The sequence below is a fragment of the Rhinatrema bivittatum genome, chromosome 4 (genome assembly GCF_901001135.1).
Source record: "Rhinatrema bivittatum chromosome 4, aRhiBiv1.1, whole genome shotgun sequence".
Lineage (NCBI taxonomy): Eukaryota > Metazoa > Chordata > Amphibia > Gymnophiona > Rhinatrematidae > Rhinatrema > Rhinatrema bivittatum.
Genome location: NC_042618.1, coordinates 203,943,630 through 203,963,212, shown reverse-complemented (window position 1 = coordinate 203,963,212; position 19,583 = coordinate 203,943,630). Strand labels below are relative to the sequence as shown.

Sequence of the window (19,583 nt, the reverse complement as noted above, 5' to 3'; positions counted from 1 at the left end):
CGATGGGATTGAGGGCGCCGATGGCATCGATGACCTCGATGGTATCGAAGAATATGCGGGCATTGAAGGCCCCCGAGGGCATCGACTCCAATGGCATCGAGGAGGACCATGGCGCTCAATGGCAGTCCTGGGCCCCCACTACTAGAGGTCGGTGCCACTACTCTGCCACATCGAAGCCCAAGGCGCTTTGACTCTGGTGCATTGAGACGATGCCTATGGCACAGAATGCTCTTACGGCATCGAGGGCGGTCATGCACCTTGATGGCATCGAAGGCACCCCAGCGCTTCAACGGCGTCCAGGGTGACCAAAGCGCTCAATGGCAGGCCTGTCCCTAATGTGGTCCTGGCATTGGTGCGTCAGATCAACAGTGTGCTGGTCACAGATGTGCACATGCTGCTGTTACTGGGCATGGCACTGAAGGTGCGGCAGCAAGATGCTTGCCCAAGCTCCTGCTCACCCTCTCTCTCAAGGAGACTGCACTGCCATCACAGGCAAGCAGGAGGGGAGACTATGTTGTCCAGGGCTCCAGCCCATGGAGACTGGTACCTTTGAATGTTGGGAGGATGAGCTCTCCCTCCCACAGGAATGGTGTGGTCCTCAATCTCTTCCCTGTCTGAACCTCCATCGAAGCTGATCAATTGGTGAAACGACATGAACTCCTGCTTGGGTAGAACTCGGGCGAGTCCCAGGCTTAGCAGCCTACACAGATCACTCACAGACTGCATTCTGTCAGTCCTGCCAGCACCTGACAAAGGTACAAAAAAATAGACAGAGCAAGGAGAGGACACAGATATAAAACTGCAGGTACAGTTATCTATTTAAAGGGATAGCATCTGCCAGGTTGCACAGCAACTATAAGGCCCACCATGCAGCTGGCAGACAGTGGACTGAAGAGGAAAAGGAAAAGAAAATAAAACTACCTAAGGGAAAGCAAAGAAAAACAGCTGCAGCTCTAGAAAAATCATTTACAAAAACTGTGAGGAGAGCACAAATCTGAATACCATGACACACACAGCTCCTGTGACCACATGGCGCCGCAGAAAAAAAAAAGAGACTGAGGGAATCTTCCTAGGGGGCAGGGTGATGACTACTGCTGCACATGCTCAATAGGGAATGTTTGAAAGTTCTAGATTCAGATCTGTCCGATATCACTCATGTGTGAAGACTAACATCCTGCTTGTCCTCGGAGAAGAATGTAAGCCCAATTGGGATCAGGATGCCCCATTTTCTTCAGGAGAAAGAGCTCTTGACACTCTCTGGGAAGTTATGTTGTGAGTACATTGCAAAGGTAGCCAGTCTACTGTTATGTTGTTTGCTGATTACATTAATAAAAGTTGAAGTTGCATGAAGAAAGGCCGGAGTCAGCATGGTTCCTGCTCCAGCCTATATAGATCTCACTCAGCTAGCCTTTCACACATAATAGGACCTTTGGCAGAGAGGGCCCTGGACTGGTCTGGCTGGACCTAAGGAAAGGAAATTATCAGTTAATAACAGCAATGTTTCTTACCTGTAACAGGTGTTCTCACAGGGACAGTAGATGTTAGTCCTCACATATGGGTGACATCACAGGATGGAGCCCAATCACGGGAAAACTTCTGTCAAAGTTTCCAGAACTTTGACTGGCCCCTACTGGGCATGCCCAGCATGGCACTAACCCCTGCAGCCAGTTATGGGTCCCCCCTTCAGTCTTATTTAAAAGCTCCAGGCAGTGCCGAAAAAATAAAATAAGAAATCGTACGAACCCAACACCGCAGGGCGGCGGGTGGGTTTCATGATGACTAACATCCTGCTGTCCTGGAGAACACCTGTTACAGGTAAGCAACATTTGCTTTCTCACAGAACAAGCAGGATGGTAGTCCTCACATATGGGTGAGTATACCGAGCTGAGGATGTCCGAACATGCACCAAATGTACCCAAAGGCGTGCAACAGGCACAACAAACTGGGTGGAATTTGGCAGAGGGCATTCTGAACCCCACCGGGCAGGCGGAAGGGTGTAGGTACATCACATTGTAAATAGGTTACGAAGGACTGACTGGCCGAAGATGGAATCTTGTCTTCCGGCTTGTCCAAGCAATAGTGGGCTGCAAAGGTGTAGAGAGAACTCCAGGTGGCAGCCCTGCAAATGTCAGGAAGCGGCACCGATCGCAGGTGTGCTACTGAAGTCACCATGGCCCTCACAGAGTGTGCTTTAACACAGTCTTGAAGTGGAATGCCCGCTTGCTGATAGCAAAGGATATGCAGTCTGCTAGCCAGGAGAAGAGAGTCTGCTTACCCCACAGGCTTCCCTAACTTTGTTAGGGTGGAAAGAAACAAACAATTGAGTGCTTTCCCTGTGGGCAGCTGTACGGTCTAGGTAGAACGCTAGAGCCCGTTTACAGTCGAGGGTATGCAGAGGCCTGTTCTCCTGGATTGGCATGGGGCCTGGGAAAAAAGGTAGGTAGTATGATGGATTGATTGAGATGAAAATCTGATACTACCTTAGGTAAGAATTTAGGGTGAGTGTGTGGCGTACCGCCCGGTCCTGCAGAAGTTTAGTGTACGGCAGGATAGGTAAATAGGGCCTGTAATTCACTAACTCTGCGAGCTGACGTGATAACTAAAAGGGAAATCACTTTCCATGTGAGATTTCGAAGTTCACAGGAGTGAAGAGGCTCGAATGGTGGTTTCATGAGCCGACCAAAACCAGATTAAGGTCCCAAGAAGGGGCCGGAGGACGTTAGTGGAGGCTTGATGAGGAGCAAGCCCTTCAAAAAACGTTTTACAAGGGGGTGTACTGAGATAGAGACATCCCCGACAACCTTCATGGAAGGCGGCTACCGCACTGACATGCATTCTGATGGAAGAAGTCTTAAGACCTGACTCTGATTATATGTCAGAGATTGTCCAGGAACTTCAGGATTGAAACAGGAAAAGGGGTCAAGGGACTGAGAAGAGCACCATGACGTGAACCTTTTCTCATGGAAGGCTTTCGTGAAGCAATTCAAGACACAGGAAATTGGTTCAGAAAGGTTAAGTGGCTGAAAGGATTAACCTTTCAACATCCATGCCCGGTCAGGGACAAGGCGTGAAGATTGGGATGGGGGTAGGCCCCATCGTTTTGGAGTGATCAGAAAGTGGGGTTCGATCCTAAGGGAATGCGCCTGCGAAAGAAGAGATCCTGAAGTATTGGAAACCACACTTGCGTGGCCAGTGAGGTGCTATCAGGATCATGGTTCCCTTGTCCTGACGTACTTCACGAGAGTCTTCGAGAGAAGAGGGAGTGGAGGGAATGCATAAAGCAGTCCGGTTGCCCCATGAGAGGGAGGATGCGTCTCTGGGCTTAGAGCATTTGCTGGAATGCGAGAGCAGTAGTTCTCTACTTTGCGGTTGTGAGGAGATGCAAAGAGGTCTATCCAAGGATATCCCCATTGTCGGAAGATGGAGTTTGCTACCGAGGGGTTTGAGGAGACCACTCGTGCGGTTTGAAAGACACGACTCAGCTTGTTTGCCAACACATTGTCCACTCCCGGCAAGTAGGTGGCCCTGAGGTACATCGAATGGGAGAAAGCTTCTGCCCATATCTGCGCAGCTTTCCTGACACAGAAGGAAGGAGCCTGTGCCTCCCTGTTTGTTGATGTACCACATGGCCACCTGGTTGTCCGTCTGAATCAGGATGACTTGGTTTGGAGGCGATCCTGGAAAGCCCTGAGAGCATATCTGATTGCTCGAAGCTCCAGGAAATTTATTTGGTGTTTGGCTTCCTCTGGAGAACAAGATCCTTGTGTTTGCAGATTGGCCACATGGGGCTCCCCAGGCCGAGGGTTAGAAGCGTCCGGTGGGTGAGCGGTGATTTGAGGGCCTGGAGCCTGGAAGGGCAAGCCCTGGAGGAGATTGATCTGATTTTTCCACCAGGCAAGAGACAGATGGGAGTGAGTCGGTGATGTGGACAACGGTCGACCAAGGGCTGAATGGATTGAGTCCACTGTGACCTTAGAGTTCCAGTGCATGAGTCTCATGGTCACGCGAGCCATTGGTGTGACGGGATGAGGGACACCATGAGGATGAGGACACCATGAGGATGAGAAAATTGGCATGCAATCGCAGAGTGCTGAGACTTGCAGCTGGTGAGTAAGAGACACGAGAGTTAGTGCTCGCTGTCGAGGCAGGAAGGAAGCCTTTGCCTGCAAGGTGTCCAAGTCTGCCCCAATGAACGACAAGGTTTGAGATGGGACTAAAAAGGATTTGTTGTAGTTGATGAGAAATCCTAATGAAATTAAGGTGTGTAAGGTGAGATTGAGGGACGACAGAGCAGCTTGCCTGAGTGGGAGCACTGACTAACCAGTCGTCTAGGTAGGGGTAGACGTGAACACCTTGGGTTCTGAGGAAGGCTGCAACTACTACGAGGCATTCTGTGAAGACTCGTGGCGCAGACGCTAGGCTGAATGGAAGAACTCGGTACTGATAGTGCTTGGGGCCTTCTAGAAACCTCAGGCACTTGCAATGAGATGGAGTTATCGCAATATGAGTGTATGCGTCCTGGAGGTCTAGAGAGCAGAGCCAGTCTCCTCTTTGTAGAAGAGGGAGGAATTGAAGGGAGCCCAAGGTTACCATCTTTGAACTTCTCTCGCTGTAGGTACTTGAGGGCCGTAGGTTCCAGAATAAGATGAACGCCTCCCGATTCTTTTGGGGATTAGAAAGTACCGGGAATAGAACCCTAGGCCCTTGCTGAGAGTATGGTACGGGTTCTATTGCTTTGTTCTAGAAAGGAGGGAGACCTCTTGATCCAGAAGAATGGAGTGAGTGGATGTTCTACCACTTTGGTAGAGGTTGGGGAGTCCGGAGGCAGGGAGAGAAAGTTCAGATGGTAACCCTGAGCAATATTGCCATTACCCATTGGTCTGAGGTGATTGAGTGCCATATGTTGTGGAAGTGGCACAAATCGACCTCCCACTGGTTTTGTGAGGCAGTGGAATCTGGCTGCTGCTCTCTAGGTGGAAGTCAAAAACCTGAAGTAGGCCCTGGTTGAGGAGCTGCTGAGGGCTTTTATTTACGTGTTTGACAAGACTGTGGTTTTTGATAAGGTCTCGTGGCACGGGATCTGGCTGTTGGCGGGATAGGACTTCTTCGGGTGGAAGAAAGACTTTTTTAGAGTCCTTTCTGAAGGGTTGCTTTAGAAGAATAGTCGGAAGGCATCAGAGAGAGCTGTCTTAGGGTTCTCATGACAGTCCTTAAGTTCCGCCACCGTCAGTTGAATCTGTTCACCAAACAGATTATCTCCGACACAAGGGCAGGTTGGATAACCTGTCTTGTACTTCCGGGCGAAGGTCAGAAGACTTGAGCCAGGCCCACCTTCTTGCCGAGATAGCAGCTGCAGATACTCTAGTAGAAAGTATCAAAGATGTCATAAGATGTCCCTGATCTCATGCTTGCCTGCCTCAAAACCCTTGTTTACTAGGGTTTGTAGCTGTTCTTGAAATTGCTGAGGCAGGGAGTCCGACAAGTCTTGTATCTGCTTAAAAATGACCCTGTTATATTGGGTCATATAGAGCTGATAGGTGGTTAATCCGAGAGATAAGTATGACCTTGGAAGACTTGGCGAACCTATGGTAATCAAGGATCTTTTGTTCCTTGCCAGGGGAACAGAAGAGTGAGGGTTTGACCTCTTTGCTCTCTTCTGTGCTGATTCCACCTCTACAGAGTGGTGATCCAATTGTGATTTCTGAAAGCCTGGAGCTGACTGCACCTAATAGATAGTGTCAGCTTTCCTGTGGACTGGAGGAATGGAGCCAGGATGTTCCCAGTTCTTCTTCAGGAGATCCAGAAGAACCTGGTGGTTAGGAACGGAGGTTATTACCTTGGGGGCATCCAGGAATTGGAGTAACTCCATCATTTGGTGCCTATCATCCTGGTTCAATCTGCAATTGGAAGGGGACCAATTCAGACATTTCCTTCACAAAATTTATAAAGGAGAGGTTCTCTGGAGGAGAACGCTTCCCTACTTTAGTGGGTGAAGGTGGTGAAGGTAAATCATCGGTGTCTGGAGAGGAATCTTCAGTCCAGGTGTCGTAGGGATCAGCACCTGTCCCTCTAGGAATTAGAAGGGGACAGGATGGTGGAATACCTGAAGGTCCTGGTCCTAGGCTCCGAAGGAATCGAAGGAATTATCGGAGGCACCGATAAAGGCATCGAAGGCACCGGCGCAGGCATCGAGGGTATCAATGGATGGCTTGGTGGCACCGACGGATGTATCGGCACCGATGGTTGGATCGGTGGTGAGGGACGTATCGGCACGATGGCTGAGGCAGAACTCCCGATGGAGGGATGCGTAACGGTTGTTTCTCTTCCCGATGATAAATGTACGTGGGGAGGGCACCGTCGCCATCGGGGACTCCCGATCCATTGGTGGAAAGCACGGCAATGAGCGCTTCCATCCATGGAGAACAGCGGTGCCAACGCTGCCGGAATCGGGTCGGTGGACGGTTCCGCAATCGGTACAGGTGTCGGAGGACCTGGAGTCGTTCATTGCAATCGGCCTTGTCGATGGCCTCCTGAACCATCCCAGTCCAGTTCTTCTCGGAGACCTGGAGCAAGCAGCCCCGGCTCTGAACAGAAGAAGGAGGCAGAGGCATAGCTGGAGGGACCACCGTTAAAGGCGGAATCGCGGCTCCCGATCCCCCTGTCAGGTGAGGGTTGCCTCGGTGACCCGGTCGCAGAAATGGTCGGTTGCCTTTTCTGGATGGGGTTTCTTCAACAGCGGCTCGGACGATGGTGAGGTCGATGATTTTCACTCCCTCGATGGTCTGAGGTCTTTCAGTGCCGATAGCGATGTTTCTCCCTTCGATCCCATCGGTCTTGAGGGTGAGTAGAAGGTGTCGATGGCCGAGAAGTCATCGATGCCGGGCGGTCACCGGCCGGTGGTCGATGCTGGCGCAAAGTTGACGGTTGCAGGCTCTGACGACGTTGATGCAATGGATGGAGTCGGGGTTTGAGCACAGAAGAGAAGTTCCATCTTCTCCATTCTGGCCTTGGGACCTTTTGGTGTCATTAGGGCACATTTGGTGCAAGTCAAGACATCGGCTCGTGTCCTAGACACATAACACAGACTTTATGGGGGTCTGTGATGGACATGGTGCGAGTAAAGCCCGGGCACCGATGGAACCCTGATGCCATGGCCATGGAAAAAAAATCAATCCACGGTACGGTCGCGGCCAGTAGGCTGCGAGGGCCAAACTAGAGGGTAATCAACGGAAAACGGGTAAAAACTTACCGGAGTACCGCGGTCTGAAAAAAGTTAAAGGAGGGACCCTTGTGGGCAAATTAACTTTTAGTAATTCCATGGGAAAATTCCTGTCAGGAATCTCTGCAGAGCTCCTTTACCGCGAGGCTACTGCTGCGCGGAAAAAAAGAAGATTGAAGGGGGACCCCTGCTGGCTGCAGGGTTAGTGCCATGCTGGGCATGCCCAGTAGGGGCCAGTCAAAGTTCTGGAAACTTTGACAGAAGTTTTCCGTGATTGGGCTCCATCCTGTGATGTCACCCATATGTGAGGACTACCATCCTGCTTGTCCTGTGAGAACTAATTTTACCTTTCTCTTCATCCAGCCAAACATGCCCAGACGCATGGGATATACCCAAGCTATTGAGCAGTGTACTGTCAACCCTGCTTCCAAGATTGCTGATCCATACTTGGTTTCTCTAAGGAATCCACTTCCTTTTATTTTTTTCTCTGGTCTATTCAAAATATCCAAGGACTGTAAAATTAGGGCAGACATTTCCACTTTATTAAAAGGGCAAACCATAGGGAAATCACTCTCCTCCCTGGTGAAATATTCCTTCTCCTCCATGTCTTCCTTACTGGCATTAACCTTAGTGCCATCCAGGGCCAATCAAGAAGCTTCTGAAGCAGAAGACTTACATTCCTCTAGGTCCTCTTCCAACTTCTTTTTAATCCTCTTATGACCTGAATCCTGGGGAACCTCCCTCTAAGGGCCTTGGGAAGAGTTGGCCACAGCTCCTACTTTCCTAGCAATACTGCTAATAATAATGAGGATAGTGTCATGAATCGCTCTGCCCGCGGGTCCCCCCGCAAGCAGGCACACTCACCACCATATTGTCTTCACCGACGCGGCAGGATGCCGCCGGCTTGCCCACGCAGCCCGGAGGGCCGCCCTGGATCCTCTTCTGCTCCGCGGCCGGAGCCGCGGCCTTCTTCGGGGCTTGGACCACCCCCGACGCTGATTTCCTCTTCGCGGCGCTAAGGCGCAACCCCGGGCTGGAGTGGTGGCTGGAGCTGCCCCCGAGGCCTCCTGCAGCGGCTGGAGCTGCTGCCGACATCGGGCCTGCATCCCAGGCCAGCCCTGCTTCCTCTGACGCACTACGTTGGTGCAGGCCCGCTGTCCGCGGTCCTGCACCAATGGTAGGACAAGAAGACATCATGATGAGGAGCTCCACAAGACTAGAAGACCTTACATGGACTCTGGCAGGCCGGAGCTTCCAGAGCGAAGACTCCACGAAGATGCAAGGCCAGGAACAACAGACGGAGCAGCCCTTTATAGGGCTGAAGCAGGAAAGAGTCATCAAGGTGGGGCCAAGACACTTCCTGTGTCTGGCCCTTTAAATGAAGAAGGAAGACGCGGCCGCGCGCCTAGAGAGAGTGCAGGAGCTGTGCAGGACCGCAGACAGTGGTCCACCGCTGTCTGCGGTCCTACACAGCTCCTGCACTCTCTCTAGGCGCGCGGCCGCGTCTTCCTTCTTCATTTAAAGGGCCAGACACAGGAAGTGTCTTGGCCCCACCTTGATGACTGTTTCCTGCTTCAGCCCTATAAAGGGCTGCTCCGTCTGTTGTTCCTGGCCTTGCATCGTCGTGGAGTCTTCGCTCTGGAGGCTCCGGCCTGCCAGAGTCCATGTAAGGTCTTCTAGTCTTGTGGAGCTCATCATGATGTCTTCTTGTCCTACCATGTCATGTCTTCGTGCCTGAGGTCCTCGTCCAGGTGTCTCGTTCTCCTACGTCCTGGTGTTCCTGCCTTCCGTGATGTTCCTTCCTTCGCCTCACCTTCTACGCTCTCGAGCCTTCTGGTCCGGTGGGCCGGGGGTCCCTCAGATGCAGTACTCCTGAGTGGACTAGCCTGCTGGTGGACGGATGTCCTGTGCTCCTGAGCCGTCAAGGTCCCGGATGTGTGTTCCTGTGCTGTCCCGCTCCCGTCGTGGTCCGTGACCAGCCTCTGGGGGCTGTGTAGGGCGCGTACTGGGACAGGGTGGTCCGTGACTCAGTCCCGCGGGTGGCCTGAGTAGGGCGTCCTGAGAGACAGTGCCAATGTCCATGCCTTGCGTTGCCTATGTGGATGTCAAGAGTCTTCGTGCCATGTGATGCCGTTGCATCAGTCCAAGTCTTCGTGTCAAGGTCCGTCTGCCCTCAACCTCAGGCAAGGCCTGCTGCTCCATGCTGCTTGCAGCAGGTCCGAAAGGGCCCGGAATGGTCGGAGAAACCAGTCACCTTCCATCATCCTTGGATGTTAGCCATGGGAGCTTGCCGGCCTGGCCGAGGGCAAGATTGTTCAGCCACGCGGAGCCACCATCAACCCTTGGCTCGGCCCTGAAGGTCTGGGTCGGGCTGAGGCCTAAGGGCGCACTAAACCACCAGAGTATAACAGAATGCAAGGCCATGTGCCCGACGGAGGTGCCCTGCCGATATCTTCGCCTTGTTCCTTGTCTTGTTTCCATGTCCTGGACTGTGATGGGACCGGAAAAATTTTCAGGATTTTATGTGTACGACCTACTGGAGCGCCAGTTTGCCATAGTCACGACCTGCAGGAGGCGCCTGCTCCAGACCTTTTGTCATCATGTTGCCAGATTGGGGTTTTTCGACCTGCAGGAGGCGCCTGCACCCCTACTGGTTTTAATGGTTTTTTCTTTTGCCTGCCCTGGGTTCCCTCCCCCAGGTCTTCTTGGTATTTCTGGGTGCTTCTTGTTGGTCCTTGCTTGTTGCTCGTTTGTCTGTTTTGTATTGTCTGTGCTGTGTGTGTTGGTTGCTTGTTTGTTTGTTTGTTTCCCCTTTGTTTCTTTCCTGCTTGTTGGGTTCCGCTTGTGTGTTCCCCGTCCTCGTTCCCGAATTCCCGTTCCCTTGTTTCCCTTCCTCGCTCTTCGCTCTTTTGCCCTTCGCTCTTTCGCTTTCCGCTCTCGGCTCTTTCGCTCTCCGCTCCCTTGCTCTCTGCTCCTTCGCTCTCCGCTCCCTTGCTCTCTGCTCCTTCGCTCTCCGCTCCCTTGCTCTCTGCTCCTTCATTCTCCGCTCCCTCGCTCTCTGCTCCTTCATTCTCCGCTCCCTCGCTCTCTGTTCCCTTGCTCCCTGCTCCCTCACTCTCCGCTCCCTCGCTCTTCGTTCCCTTGCTCCCTCTTTTGTGTTTTCGGTCGCGCGGTCACTGCTCGCTCGGTCCCGTGTTCCCTCAGTCTCGTCTGCTCTTGGTCTCGTGCTCTTGGTCTCTCGTCATGTCTCTTGTGTTTGCGTGGTGTGTTTGTTTTGTCTTGTCTTGTCTGGTTTTCTGCTGCCTTTGCCTTGTTTTGTTCATGCTGTCCCCGGAGTTACCAGCTTCCATTTTTTGGGACCCTCGAATACCTCCATCCGGTATGGACTGATACCCTTATCCTTGAGCTGTTGACAGGAGGCTTGAGGAAGGGGGGCTTTGAGGAGGGGGTACTGTCATGAATCGCGCTGCCCGCGGGTCCCCCCGCAAGCAGGCACACTCACCATCATGTTGTCTTCACCGACGTGGCAGGACGCCGCCGTCGGCTTGTCCACGCGGCCCGGAGGCTGCCCTGGATCCTCTTCTGCTCCGCGGCCGGAGCCACGGCCTTCTTCGGAGCTGGGACCACCCCTCGACGCTGCTTTCCTCTTCGCGGCGCTAAGGCCGCAACCCCCGGGCTGGAGTGGCGGCTGGAGCCGCCCCCGGGGCCTCCTGCAGCGGCTGGAGCCACTGCCGACGTCGGGCCTGCATCCCAGGCCAGCCCTGCTTCCTCTGACGCACTACGTTGGTGCAGGCCACTGACCGCGGTCCTGCACAGCTCCTGCACTCTCTCTAGGTGCGCGGCCGCGTCTTCATTCTTCATTTAAAGGGCCAGACACAGGAAGTGTCTTGGCCCCACCTTGATGACTGTTTCCTGCTTCAGCCCTATAAAGGGCTGCTCCGTCTGTTGTTCCTGGCCTTGCATCGTCGTGGAGTCTTCGCTCTGGAGGCTCCGGCCTGCCAGAGTCCATGTAAGGTCTTCTAGTCTTGTGGAGCTCCTCATCATGATGTCTTCTTGTCCTACCATGTCATGTCTTTGTGTCTGAGGTCCTCGTCCAGGTGTCTCTTTCTCTTAAGTCCTGGTGTTCCTGCCTTCCGTGATGTTCCTTCCTTCGCCTCACCTTCTTCGCTCTCTAGCCTTCTGGTCCAGTAGGCCGGGGGTCCCTCAGATGCAGTACTCCTGAATGGACTAGCCTGCTGGTGGACTGTTGTCCTGTGCTCCTGAGCCGTCAAGTCCCGGATGTGTGTTCCTGTGCTGTCCCGCGCCCGTCGTGGTCCGTGACCAGCCTCTGGGGGCTGTGTAGGGCGCGTACTGGGACAGGGTGGTCCGCGACTCAGTCCCGCAGGTGGCCTGAGTAGGGCGCCCTGAGAGACAGTGCCAATGTCCATATCTTGCGTTGCCTATGTGGATGTCAAGAGTCTTCGTGCCATGTGATGCCGTCGCATCAACCCAAGTCTTCGCCATGGATGCCGTCGCATCAACCCTGAGTCTTCGTGCCATGTGATGCTGTCGCATCAACCCAAGTCTTCGCCATGTGATGCCGTCGCATCAACCCCGAGTCTTCGTGCCATGTGATGCCGTCGCATCAACCCAGAGTCTTCGTGCCATGTGATGCCGTTGCATCAGTCCAAGTCTTCGTGTCAAGGTCCGTCTGCCCTCAACCTCAGGCCAGGCCTGCTGCTCCATGCTGCTTGCAGCAGGTCCAAAAGGGCTCGGAATGGTCGGAGGACCATTCACCTTCCATCATCCTTGGATGCTGGCCATGGGAGCTTGCCGGCCTGGCCGAGGGCAAGATTGTTCAGCCACGCAGAGCCACCATCAACCCTTGGCTTGGCCCTGAAGGTCTGGGTCGGGCTGAGGCCCATGGGCACACGAAAACACCGTTCTCAACAGATAGTTAAGGAATTCCTAGTTGTAAAGACTTTTTAGTTTTCTTCTTTACTAAAATCTCCAAAAATTGCTACAGTCCCAAATTAGCATAATAGCCTCCCGCATACTGGCAGTAACTCTTGGTCCTCTTTTCAGGATGTTTCTGCGAGTAAAATTTCTTGGCCAATTTTACATTTAAATCCCTCATATAGTCCTTTTAACATATTTGATGTTGCAGTGTTCAAGGCTGCTAGAGAATGCATTGCTACATCTCTAGCTAACATATCATTAAAGAAAACTTCAGTACGTTTGCCAAATAAAGATCCTTCAAATTATCAGCCTCTCTCTTTCTTGCCTTCTCTGTCAAAATTACTGGAAGCAATAACTGCAAAATAACTTTCTGATTTTTTGGAGGATTATGAAATTTTAGATCCCTAAATCTGCTGACAGGGGAGCATAACCCATGCATCTGAACCTGCCTGGCTGGCTGAAGAGGAAGAAAACATATAGAAATGCGAGCAAGATAAATAAGATACATTTTTCCTTTGACAAGTCCTCTTCCTGGTTTCATTTCTCGTCAGCCACTCTTAAAGCAGTCTATCCCTATCAGACTTGCCTCTCCCACTGTGATGGCTCACTTATAGTTGCAACTCAGAGAGGACAAACAGGGCTGGTACAATAACATTGCTCCTGAGAAAAGGGGTGGGTCTGAGTCCTAAAGCAGCTTTAATCAGCAAATAAGTCAATCTCTGGCCAATAAAAACAATTTGAAAGATGGCTACCTGCTCCAGTACAAGGTCCTTTTTGGGTGAGGCAGGCTCGCTTATAGAGAGGTGGCTCAAGAATCGCTGCAGCTCAACCAGAATTGGCAATTGGTCAATCAAGACATCTGTCAAACAACCACGAAGCTAAACATGGGAAAATATACATGTTAAGTACTCAAATAAAGACAGAAAGAGAAAGTGAAAGAAGTATGGATAAATGATTGAGGGAAAGAGAGAAAACATGTTGAGGGAAGAGAAAATTATAGTGCATAAATTGAAGATATAACCTTACAGTCACAGTAACAGACAAAAGAATTCTTAGAACATACAGCTTTGCACAGGAACAGTCAGGGACAAGTGATACATTTTGCTCCAGCTTTATTTAATATCACACCTTTAAGAGCTGGCCCTTGTTAAATTGTTGAAGTTGTATTTCTCTTGGCATTCAGGTCTCAGGAGAAGATTGTAAAGGGCGATCCACACCTGCCCATCTAGTTTTGTCATCTTCAGACGATCCTTAGGGAGCACTAGATGCCATCTTCCATTATCATACTTCTTCAGTTGGCCTAAGAGAGCAGTACAAAGAACGAGTGATCAAGCAAGTATGAGAGCAAAGAAAGGGCAACTAGATAATGAGTGAGCAACAGAAAATGGGCAAAAGCCATCTTAGCCTGAAGGAGACCTGGGTGAAATTCCTAGGTATGGCTGCTGCTCTCCAAGTGGGGATTTATTTATTTTATTTATTTATGTATATTTATGTATATGTTCTTATATTCCACGCATTTCCATTAAAAATGCTCAGCATGTATCACAATATTTGCATTCACAAAAATATCAAACTTAAAACAAGTATTTATTGAAGCCGGCGGCCTATTGACCTATTTCCCTATTGAATGTAGATCATAAATTGCTCGCCAAAATACTGGCGGACCGCTTGGGAACCTTACTGCCCATGTTAATCAAGCCAAGTCAGGTGGGCTTTGTCAAAAGGCGCTATGCAATGACTAACATTAGATGGGTGGCGGCGGCTATGGCGCTATGCAGGCGGACAGGCCTCCCCTTTTTGATGGTGAACCTGGACGCCGAAAAAGCCTTTGACAGAGTTAAGTGGGGGTTTTTGTTTCGGGTGCTGGTGGAAATGGGCTTTCAGGGTTTTTTTTCTTCAGGCCCTTCACTTACTCTACAATCACCCTCAAGCGCAGATTGCTGTGAATGGGACGTTATCGGCCCCTTTCCCAATATTGTGTGGCACTAGACAAGGGTGTCCATTGTCCCCTCTTTTATTTTTGCTCACTCTGGAACCCCTTCTTCTAGCATTGCAAGCCACCCCTACTATAAGAGGCATGCAGTTTTATTCTCACAAGAAAAAGGAGATTTACAAATATTCAGCATTTGCGGATGACGTGTTGGTTTTTCTTACCTCTCCTGAGAGCTCCCTTCCAGTCCTATTGGACTTATTTCAAGTTTTTGGTGAGTTCTCCGGACTGAGCATAAACTGGGATAAATCAGAGGCCTTGGGGTTTCCTGCCACGCTGATTGAGAACTGGAAGGGGACATTTCCCTTAAAATCGGCTGGTGACTCGTTCAGATATTTAGGGATTCTTATATCTACAGATCTATCTACTCTTTACTCCTTAAATATCACTCGCTTACTTAATGTGACAAGGGATAAATTGGCTATGTGGTGTGACCTTCCACTCTCCCTGGGGGGGCGTATTAATCTATTCAAATTAATCATTCTGCCTAAATGGCTATATGTACTCCAGAATTTTCCCTTTTTGATTACCCGTAAGGATTTGGGGACCTTTGATACACTGCTTCGTGCATTTTTGTGGAAGGGCAAGAAAGCTCGAATTCCGTTGTGCTGGCTGAAGTTGAAGTGGGGGTCTGGGGGGATGGGTGTCCCAGACTTGCTTCGTTACTCGGTAGCAGCGAACCTACGTATCGTTCGGGACTGGGTTTTGGGGACTTCCAACTCTATAGTTTTATTAGCGGACCAAACCCTGGTAGCGCCATTAGACCTCCATTTTGTGCTCATGTGTCATACAAGACAGCTGGCAAGGACAGTAAGGCAGGACCCGTTTATAGCACCTCTGCGTTATGCTTGGCAAGTAGTGACCAAGCAGCTGGGTGTCCCTGCCTATTGTGCCTTTTTGGCACCTATTATGGGCAATCCTGATTTCACCCCGGGATCGCAAAATAAAGGGTTTCGTAATTGGGAAGTCGCAGGCATTACTTTAATGGGACACGTGATCGATGGTTCCGGAGAACCCTTTTCCTTTGAGGAACTTCAAGAGAGGTATGGGTTATCGGGCAAACATTTGTTTGGTTTCCTGCAGATCCGTCATTATTGGAAGGCGATCCCGACTATATACAAATCCTTACCCCACTTTCACAATATTGAACAGTTTTTCCGGTTGAGCAATATTCAGGGACCCTCTTTATCTCGCTATTATCAAGGCCTCCTACAAGGTTTAGCTGGTGATGCTCAGTGGCGGTGGGGAGGTGGAATCGAGAAGGTGTCTTGCAGGTTCCTCTCGGGGTTTTTAAGTCTAGTATGCGCACTCTGACACGAACCACGAGTAATATGTACTATAGAGAAATGCAAACGAAGCTGCTGTATAGGGCCTATATCACCCTGCAAGTTGCTCACCATGCAGGTTTGTCGCCCACCGCGGCATGCTCTAGATGTCAGTGTACACAGGGGACGCTGGGCCACGCCTTTTGGGCGTGTCCAGTGATTCAAAACTTTTGGGGGAAAATAGTGGGGTATTTAAAACATCTGCTGGGAGTCAATTTGTCTCTTTCACCATACATGATATTGTTTGATTGCATTCCCCGCCCACCCATTCGAAGCCTGTGCCTTCGTTGGTTCTTGCGGAAGGCATTCGCTGTGGGAAAGAAGATGATCCTGCTTGCCTGGAAGGAGGAGGAGGGACCTTCCTTTTGGGTGTGGAGGTCTCACCTACATCGCATGATGCAAATGGACTATATGGCGTCTAAAGCTTGTCCTCAAAAACATAAGAAGTTTCTTCAGATTTGGCATGACTACATACAAGCCCTACCTCATCGGGCACGGAGCTTGATTCTTAACTGTTGACCAGACTTTGAGGTTATAAGACAACCTATTCGTGGATTTCTAAAGACACTTTTCGGAAGCGAATGGCGAATTGGTGGGATAGTAGGGGGAAGGGGGGGATGGTTAAGGGATGACTCCAGGAGGAGATACCTATTTGCCTGGACTGGGGGACATAGCAGAGTAACATGTCCCTCTTTCCCATTTTCTGGTTTTGATTTCCTGGTATACAATATTTACCGAGTGGGGGGAGGAGGGGGGGAGAGAGGGGCGGGACGGAAATATAAATGTATTTGAGCAATCAATAATGTTTTGTATACTGGTTCAGGGGGCGCAAGTGTGTACGTGCCCCTGACACCCAAGATCATTTGTTTGCTATTGCTCAATAAAAATTGTTTATTATAAGAACAAAAAAAAAAAAGTATTATGTAAAGGGAATTATAGATATTGTACAATTATCAGGTCAATAGTAATTTTTTCTTTCTTATTAGTTTTAAATGTACAATTTAGTAACTTATTGTGTGTCCCCTAGTCTTTGTACCTTTAGGCCAGAAACAGGGTGTACACATACTGGATTCTGGAAAAAGCCATGATCTGTGGCTCCTGGCTGAAGCCTATTCTCTACAGACTGGGCTATACTAGAGAAGGGAGGGGATTTAAAATGAGGGAAAAACCTGAGACAGTTATGAATGAAGGCATGTGATGTCATAGCCTCTAGTAGAGGCCAAGCAAAAAAAAAAAAAAGAGAGAAATGAGCAAGAAAAAGCAAACACATGAATGGAAATGAGCTAAACAACAGGTGTGCAAGCAAAGCAAAGTTGCTTACCTGTAACAGTTGTTCTCTAAGGACAATAGGATGATAATCCCCACTTGGTTAACATCAGAGATGCCATCATGAGTCAGATACTTTTCCAGAAGCTATGGAAAACTTTAAAATGCTCTCTCTAAGCATGTGCGGAAAAGTCCTGCTCAGACGCTGTACGGAGCCCGTTCAACTCCCAGGGGAGACAGATAGGTTTGTATGGATTGTCAGCCTGCTGTCCTTGGACAACATTTGTTACAGGTAAACAACTCTGAGGTCCATATTCAGCTGCAGGATGGTAACTTTGCAGGACTATTCAGAGGCACAGGTGCACTATTGAATATACCCGGCTATTTAAAGTTAGCCGGTTAAATTTATTCAACTAACTTCAGGATTGCTCTTAAGCAGTCCCAAAGTTATCTGATTACATTAACCAGATAACACTGAAAAAGTACAGAGAAGGATGACCAAAATGATAAAGAGGATGGAACGATTGCCCTATGAGGAAAGGCTAAAGAGGTTAAGATACTTCAGCTTGGAGAAAAGGTGGCTGAGGGGAGACATGATAGAGTTCTGTAAAATAATGAGTGAAATGAAACAAGTAAACGTGAATTGGTTGTTTACTCTTTCAAAAAGTACAATAACTAGGGGACACACAATGAAGTTACTAAATTGTACAATTAAAACTAAAAAGATAAAAGAAATTACTACTTACCTGATAATTTCCTTTCCTTTAGTGAAGGGTAGTTCAATCCCAACAAGTGGGTTAGGCACCTCTGCCAGAAAAAGCTAATGTCACGGCTATATAGTCCCACTCTGACATCAGCCCATCAGTATTCTCCGGAAAAACCAATCTGTGGACAAACCTGATTAAACTTGAACATTATTAGCAACAGGCAACCATTTGTGTTTCTCAACCAACAGGAACACTGAGCTCAGTCAAAAGAAGGAACATATCTAGCAAACTAAGAGCTAGAGAAATCACTTACCAGTTATCACCGAAGAGCAGAAATCAAACTCTGCTTCACTCACCCTAAGAAGGCGAGTCTGGGATTGACCTACCCTTCACTAAAGAAAAGGAAATTATCAGGTAACTAGTAATTTCTCCTTCCTAAGCATTTGGGTAGGTCAATCCCAATGAGTGGGATGTACAAAAGCTAATCCCAAAAAAGGGTGGAAGGTTGCCAGCAGTCCAGTCAAAACTGCCTGCGCAAAGGCGGCATCCTCTCTAGCTCTAACAACAAGCGGTAATGCTTGGAGAATTGTGCAAAGATGACTATGTTACCACTCAGCAAATTTCAGCAGGCGACAACAAACGAAGCTCCGTCCATGATACCGCCTGAGCCCTCGTGGAATGCGGTCTAATCTGCTACGGTAAGGTAACCTCAGCAGCCACATAGGCTGCCATAATGACCTCCTTAATCCAGTGGGTAATTGTTGCCCGTATCGTTGGTGCTCCCTGCTTGCCTCCACCATGGAGCACATACAAGCGATCAGACTTCCGAAGTCTTAGTCACTTCCAAATAGCGCAGTAAATGACCCTTGACATCCAAGAAGTGCAAAGGCAGTAACAGCTTCATCTCTGTCCAAGGCAGGCAGAGAAATGGACTAATTCAAATGAAAGTCTGAAACTACTTTGGATAAAAAGGAAGGCACAGTCTGAAGCTAAACTGCACCCGGAGTCACACAGAGAAAAGGCTCACAGCAGGAAAGAGCCTGCAGCTCAGATACCTGATGAGCTGAATAGATTGCTACCAGAAAAACTGTCTTCATAGTAAGCAGCCACAAGGAAAACATATGCAGCAGTTGAAAATTCAGACCTGCCAAGAAGTCGAGGACCAAGTTTAGATCCCACAAAGGCACCAGTGTTGCGTTTGTGCCTGTTCTCGCCCTCGCTCCACCCTCTCTACCTTAGTGGCGACTCCCTTCGGGTCTGACGGACAGATGCTGCCGCGGCTTCTCCTCGCCGCTTCTCCCTGGAATCCCCGGGCTGGCCCTACGCTGCGGATCCGCCATGTTCCTGATGACGTAAGGGCGCGCGTGCTCCAGAGTTTGTACTGGCAAGGGCGCAAACCTCGGGGACGTCCCCCCAGTAGTGACGTCATCCGCTTCCAACTTAAAAGGTTTTTGCTTGCAACTACAAATCGTGTTAGCAAGGGGAATTCTTTCTCCGCTGCTCTGCCTCCACAACCTTACCTAGGGGTACATGCTCCTCGGGGCCCCCGCTCTCTCTTCTTGATTTCAGATTGCTAAGACAGGATCTGGTACTCGCTCCTCGAGGGCCTACGTCCCTGAATGCTCAGAAGACTCCTGACTACCTGGAAGCGATCACAGATGTGAACACTGTGAGTTCTGTTACAGATAGGAATCGGTACTTGCTCCATGAGGGCCTATGTTCCTAATCTCCGAAGACTCCCTTCTTTCTAAGACGTTATCGCAGGTACGGAGATCGTGAGTCATTATTACAGATTGCAGATAGGAACCGGTACTCGCTTCACGAGGGCCCATGTTCCTAAAACCCTTCACAGACTCTCTTCTATTTCAGAAGCTATCATTTACCTGTATCTTGTGAATTACTATTATAGATTGCAGAAAGGAACCGGTACTCGCTCCACGTGGGCCTATGTTCCTAAAACCCTCCAAAGACTCTCTTCTATTCCAGAAGCCATCTCATACACAGATATTGTGAGTTCTCATTCCAGACTGCATATAGGAACCAGTACTCGCCTATGGCTCCTGTTCCTGAATTTACTGAAGACTCTCTATTGCATAGAAGCCATTACAGATATCTACAATTGTGAGTGTATCATCTAT

The 19,583-nt window shown here is 49.7% G+C and overlaps 1 protein-coding gene and 1 long non-coding RNA gene across 2 annotated transcripts in view; both read right to left on the bottom strand.

The window, feature by feature from the left end:
- ZMYND10 (zinc finger MYND-type containing 10) overlaps window positions 1-19,583 on the bottom strand; it is a 364,741-nt gene that overhangs the window by 166,015 nt on the left and 179,143 nt on the right. The gene's annotated exons all lie outside the window — the stretch shown is intronic.
- Window positions 1,420-13,309, bottom strand: LOC115090452. The gene is made up of 3 exons (XR_003856399.1): window positions 13,286-13,309; window positions 12,910-13,035; window positions 1,420-1,464 (listed from the first exon to the last, which is right to left on the bottom strand). It is a non-coding gene; the product is annotated as an uncharacterized LOC115090452 (long non-coding RNA).